At 42.2% G+C, this 6,863-nt stretch overlaps 1 long non-coding RNA gene across 1 annotated transcript; it reads right to left on the reverse strand.

Moving 5' to 3' along the window:
- Nucleotides 1-4,662: 4,662 nt before the first annotated feature.
- Nucleotides 4,663-6,644, reverse strand: LOC121024569 (uncharacterized). The gene is made up of 2 exons (XR_005787748.1): nucleotides 6,603-6,644; nucleotides 4,663-6,113 (listed from the first exon to the last, which is right to left on the reverse strand). It is a non-coding gene; the product is annotated as an uncharacterized LOC121024569 (long non-coding RNA).
- Between the last annotated feature and the right edge of the window lie 219 nt (nucleotides 6,645-6,863).

The raw sequence follows: 6,863 nt of genomic DNA on the forward strand, positions 1-6,863 counted from the left end.
TTTACTAGGTTGCAGTAAAACTGTTGGGGATAAACTTAACATTACTGAGGGGTAAGATTTAGAAGGCACCTCATTACCCTTATTTTTGTTTTCATCTATAAAAATGAAAAATGTGGGGGAGGGACTTATAATAGAAAAAAAAGTGTATAAGTACGTATCTTCTAGGGAGAATAGGGTTTTTAAACATCAAACTTAAATTTTAATGAAATACTTTTCAATTTAGTGAAAGACTTAGAATAAATCCTGGAGCATAGACTAAGATTAGGTACTTTGAAATTTGATTTTTATTGATTTTCAATAATTTTCTTTCCTTGTAGTTTTGGAAATGACTTTCACAGCAAACCTAATAATTTTAAGACCTTTGGTATTCATGGGTTTATGATATATTTTGCCTTTATACTAGTCATCTGGTTTAGGGCATGTAATAAAAATACATTCTCTACACATAACGAGCTCAAACTCTTTTATGTTATTGGTTATCTTTTTTAAATCACAATGCCTCCACTTGAATCTTCAATCTTATATTTGTAGGACACTTGATATGCATATTTGATTTGTCAATCAGTAGCATACATTTTTTTAAATTGCACATACACATAGCGTGAGTCAGAAATATTGTCAGTAGAATATTCTTACAAGTCTCAAAAAGTTTTGTGGCGAAAGCAAGACAAGATAGCTTTTTGCTCCTCACTTTCCTTTTTTGTTTAAATTCTCTGCATCAAAATGCTGGTTCCTTCAAAGTATTAATTGAAATCTCTTTAGCTACCAAGTAATGGGTCTTGTAAGCTGAGCCTCTGGTTCAAGATGGCAACGTGAGAGGATCCCCTGAACTCACCTCCTGTCCAACACACGACGTCTATAGCCACGTTCAGAACAGTTTCTCTCTGAAGGAGATCTGAAAACTAAATCTACGTTGGATGGATACAAAACCACATCAAGGGGTGCCTCGCTGGCTCAGTCAGCGGAGCATGTGACTCTTGGTCTCAGGGTCATGAGTTCAAGCCCCACATTGGGTGTGGAGCCTACTTGAAAAAGAAAAAGAAGACAAACAAACACAAACCCACAACAAAAATGAGTAGGAGATAGTGTCTCACCATAAACTCCTCCCCCGGTGTGGCAACCCACAGTTAGATGGAAGCTCACAACTCTGAGCTTCTTCCTGGGAGGCCAAATGTTTGAACCCCACGTCTGGCACCCCAGCTTTTAAGACCTGCACCCCAGAGATGGGTCCACAAAACATCTGGCTCTGAAAGCCAGTGGAGCCTAGGTCCACAAGGCTACAGCCAACCGAGAAACCGTTCTTAAAGTGCTCATGTGGTTTTCTTTGGCCAACCCTCCAGGGTACAGCACAGACACAGCAGTCTGAAATGCACCCCCAGTCTTTCTGGGAAAGAGGCCTATTAGCTTATCTGTGTAGCTGAGGCCTGAGGTGACAGACCCAAGTCTGGCCGCAGTCCTCTCCACAGACCTTGGAGGGCCGGAGCGACCTTTCACGCTCCCTCTGCCGTGCTCCACATCGCCAGTACCTCCCGAAAAGGAGCTTGTGCACCTGTCTGGTGGCCCTCAGGGCTTATGTTGGCAGGTCACGTAGGACTGAAATAAATGGAGGAACAGTTGTTAACTGGCCACCCTACCCAGGACACAGCACAGAGGTGGCCAACTGAAATCATCCCGGTCTTTCTGTGACTCGCCTTTTAGCTTATCTGCATAGCTATGGCCTGAGGAACGGGCTTCTAATTAAACACATGTCGGTGAGCCCAAGGCAATCCCCCCGGCCCGAAACTGGGGAGACTGGTGGGCAGGCACCATCCTTGAACTCGCCTATCCTGCCCCAGATTGTCAGAGTCTCTGAGAAAAGACCTCATGTACACGTCTGGCACCACAGCTTTTGTGGCTGCAACTCACACTGTGTCCCTTGATAACCAGGCCCTGCTGGTCAGCAGTACAGTAACAAGTAAAGAGACAGTTCTTTTTTTTATGTTTATCTTTGAGAGAGATGGAGAGACAAAGCATGAGCAGAGAAGGGGCAGAGAGGGAGACACAGAATCTGAAGCAGGCTCCAGGCTCCGAGCTGTCAGCACAGAGCTTAACGTGGGGTTCAAATTCACGAATCTTGAGATCATAACCTGAACCGAAGTCTGACGCTTAACCTACTGAGCCACCCAGGCACCCCGACATGTGAAATTATTTTGAAAAGAATCATTTATTTCCTAGATCAGGGTCTCTTGCTACTACAAATCTATGTTTTTAGTTGTCCATTTTCCTACTAGGCCTCTGGATTTAATTCCTGTACTAAATTATGCTATCTGCATACCTTGCCTTTTAGTGAAACAGAGGTTAGAGGTGAATATACCACTTACTGGAATAGATCAACCACTGAGGCAGAGCAGATGTACCAAGTGGTTTCTACGAATGAGGGCATCACTTTATCTTTTGATACAATTAAAATCTTAAGATCTACAGAAGCTGTTCTCTAGTGCTTGTACTCTCACGATGCAACCATTAAGCCATAAGGCTGACATTTCAATGTGGTTTGAGTGTAATCACCACCCTTTGATGCTGCTTTGAATGGTGTATGCATTTGGGTATGAACATCTGGCCTGTTTTCCCTTAAATAACACTTGTATTTATAAGGCAACTCTGTACATTACCCCTGGGAGTATTTAGATGGGGAAACAATTTTTAAACTAAATCTCCATATCTAGGGAACTATCGTCCAAAATAAATTACATTGCATTTGTAAAGAAAGTTATTTTAGGGGCGCCCGGGTGGCTCAGTCGGTTAAGCGGCCGACATCGGCTCAGGTCACGATCTCGCGGTCCGTGAGTTCGAGCCCCGCGTCGGGCTCTGTGCTGACAGCTCAGAGCCTGGAGCCTGTTTCAGATTCTGTGTCTCCCTCTGTCTGACCCTCCCCTGTTCGTGCTCTGTCTCTCCCTGTCTCAAAACTAAATAAATGTTAAAAAAAATAAAAGTTATTTTAAAGTCTCTTTTGTTCACAGAGTAATGCCAAGTCTTAAGATTCATTCTTTCAACAACTCTAAAATGTGTTTTATATATGGTTGGGTGTTAAATGCATTTACAAATATATATATTCTACCTCAGCCCTTAAACATTAGAAACAAGAACACTGAAAACTGGGAATGTGAACAAGTTTGACTTCCTGAACTAAGAATATTATTGAGAAATACTCAAAGTAAATAGGGTAGAATTCTATATACTTTCTAGCTATTTATAATATCTTGGTGACCGATGGGAGCTATAAAGTTTATGGCCTTTGTTCTTCACTTTTTCAAACAACAATAACAGTGAGAAACCAGTTAGGAATTCAGAATCAGTCAGAAACTTCTGCACGTTAGAGAGCTCTCACACTCGTAGCAGTGCTGGGCGGGGGCACAGAGTGAACCTGTGGCCTGTAGTCTTCTCGAAGAGGATTTCGCTCTTTAAGAAAGTTAGATTCCACTCTAAATTCCAGCAATGGGTGATTTTCTCCCCGTACTTGAATAAGGACACGTCTTACTTTAAACAATGTCATATAAGAGTAGTGAGTTTTAGGGGCGCCTGGGTGGCGCAGTCGGTTAAGCGTCCGACTTCGGCCAGGTCACGATCTCGGGTCTGTGAGTTCGAGCCCCGCGTCGGGCTCTGGGCTGATGGCTCGGAGCCTGGAGCCTGTTTCCGATTCTGTGTCTCCCTCTCTCTCTGCCCCTCCCCCGTTCATGCTCTGTCTCTCTCTGTCCCCCCCCCCCAAAAAAAAAAGAGTAGTGAGTTTGGCAGGAACATCTCCATCCAATAACCTCAGGTTGTATCAGAATCTTAGTTGTTTTTGTTTTTGTTTTTTTACTGTTACTTACTTTTGAGAGAGAGAGAGAGAGAGAGAATGAACTGGGAAGGGGCAGAGAGAGGGGGACAGAGAATCCAAAATAGGCTCCTTGCTGAAAGCAGAGAGGCTGACACAGGGCTTGAACCCACAAACCGCAAGATCGTGACCTGAGCTTAAGGGACACGCAGGTGCCCCCGGAATCTTAGTTTTTATGTGCATCTTACCATATCTGCTAAACGCACAGTAAAAATTAAGCCATGCATTTCAGGAAAGGAAGCAGTATCTGTTGTCGGTGGAACAAAGGAACCAAAAAAAGCAAACAGCTGTGCTAGCACCGGATGCTGGGGTGGAACAGACCGTGACCTCGCTGAGTCCTCACATCAGGCAGGGTCTCTTTCAAACAAACCACTGGGCAGAGAGGAGGGACGGCCGCTCACATTCAGAGTACGGTTTTGCAAATTTTGTTTTGCACTTTTATAGTTAGTAGCATAAGTTAGGCCAAAGAAACGCTGCCTTGAGGACATGATTGGGAATCATGTTTTACAAGTATTGTTTTATGGATAAAGCATGTTTATGATGCACTGTAAGTGTCCCCTCCCTGAGGGATCGGTGAGGTACTTTGGGAAGATACGCTCGAGCAGAAAGAAACAGGAATTTTGAATTAAGTACGAAGGTGAAGTTTTACTATACCCAATTTTCATATACTTTTCAGGGATGTAGCACTTGCTCAGAAACGAGAGATGGCTGTACTGTTGATTTTTAACAAGCCCAGTTGACTCTTTGGCAACCAAAGATTGTTATGCTGTTTTCCAAAAAAATTGTTATGTTATTGTTACGTTGTTTTTCCAAAACAGACTTTTATACTAGTTTCTGCTTCAAATTTGTTGTATTTTGTATATTTATACAAAATTGCTCTCGACATGTAAATATAAATTTTGTTTTTCAAATAATGGCAATTATATATGCCATTATATACATTTATATATATGGGATAAAATGAAAAGTTTCTCTAATGACGTGGAAAGCAGCATATGTGAAAGGTTGCTAAAACCGAAAGAATGTATTTGCAGTGAAATGAGAAGTCCCGTGGGGAGCGGGGGGGTCTTTATTGTTCATATTTTGAAAATGGGATCTTCAAGTGTTGTGAAAAATAAAATCCAAGATGGGAGAATTTTCATTTGTGACGATGCGTTCATTTCCAGTGTGTTTTAGCTCAGAGCAGAGCATGCTTGTACTTGGCCCGACTTCTCTACGCGTTCCACGGCAGCCCCTCACATTGCAGAGCCTTGAGTGTGTCCAGGCTCCTCGCCTAGCCCGTCCTGGGCCTCTCCTGCTCAGGGGTGTTCAGTACCAGGCGCACAGCGTCAAGTGCAAGGTTTCTCGCAGGCACCCTGAAGCTTTCTACAATTAAATCCCAACTTGTCTTCCGAAGACTTCTCCATTTCTTCAAAGAACCTATTGTCCGTCGAGCGGACCGTCTGCCCCACGTGCTGGGCTGTGTTCCTGGTTCACTGTCGCCTGTAGCACTTCTTGTGCTGGCCGGGTCCTGGACATCTTCCCCAAGGCTCAGCTCCTACTGCCCATTCCGTGAAGCTTCTCCCGACTTGCCCAGCTCTTAGAGCCTTTGTGATGTCACCGAACCTTGAGTTAACCGGGTGTCTATATGCCTGTATCTGGTGGCAGATGTACCTTCCACATCACGTCAGTGCGTGGGTATGATTAAGTGCTTACAAACCCAAGCCCCAGTGATGAAAGTAGAAAGTTTGATTTGTGTAATAACAGGGTTTGCTTTTGTTTACACAAAAAGTTTTCTTGGTCTTTTTTGCAGATTCGAATTAAATCAGATTGCTACATGTCTGAGATCCGACCTCAGTATTTTTAGTATCATGGCTGCACGTTGGAATTGCCTGGGGAGTTTTGCTGATGCCTGGGTCCCACCCCCCATGAAAGTTTCTCATGTCATTGATCTGGGACAATGCTTTGGCATTGCTATTTTTTCTAAGTTTCTCAAGCGATTCTAATAATGCAGCTATGGTTTAGAACCTCTGCATTAGTGATTCTCAAGCTCCATAGCCCATTCCTACACATAAACTAATAAAAACAGGACATAAAGGCTTATATTTACAAAATGCTGTTTGTTTTAATTGAGCATATTACATCACAATACAGTTTGAAACTTAAAATGTTATTGCCTGGTTAACAAAACAAGACTTTTTGTGGTTTGAAAAAAACAGAGGCAATCTTTCTGATAACAGCTCTGGATGAATGTTAGGTTGTTTATAAATATAGAAAATAACTTACTAAATTGTATATGGCTTTAGATTGAGAGTGTAGCATATTTTTTAAATTGGTATAAAATATACAAGGAAGTTTTTTTTGTTGTTTTTTGGTTTTTGTTTTTTTTTTTTGTTTGTTTGTTTGTTTTTGGTAACCAGGGGAGCTTTTAAGGTGAAAAGGTGACTACCAAAAGTCTTCTCAAACAATGCTGAAGAGAGAGAGGATGGACACAAATCGGAATTTGCATTGTTACAGAATACTCTAGCTTTAAAGAAACAACTGCTCTGGTATTTGAAATCTTAATAATGTCTGACAGTTAAATTTAATTTTAACCAAGAATGCACTTTCTTAGATCTTTTACAAATTTGCATATTTTTACTTAAGAGCAGGATTTTAACATAGTCTACTGACTTCCAGAAAGATGTAAAAATTGAGTGTCCATGCATTTCCTCCCCCTTACGCATGGTTGCTTTCATCTTTTCCAGATTCATTTCAGAAAAGGTTACACTATGGGGCGCCTGGGTGGCTCAGTCTGTTAGGCGTCCCACTTTGGCTCAGGTCATGATCTCATGTTCCGTGAGTTTGAGCCCCATGTCAGGCTCTGTGCTGACAGCTTGGAGCTTGGAGCCTGCTTTGGATTGTGTCTCCTTCTCTCTGCCCATCTCCTGCTCACGCTCTTTCTCATTCTTAACAGTAAATAAACATGAAAAATAAAAATAAAAATAAAAATAAAAAGGTTGCACTAAACTGAAGCCGTCAGCCTTTCCAT

This window comes from Herpailurus yagouaroundi, unplaced genomic scaffold (assembly GCF_014898765.1).
Source record: "Herpailurus yagouaroundi ecotype Mexico unplaced genomic scaffold, PumYag 66015, whole genome shotgun sequence".
Classification (NCBI taxonomy): Eukaryota; Metazoa; Chordata; class Mammalia; order Carnivora; family Felidae; genus Herpailurus; species Herpailurus yagouaroundi.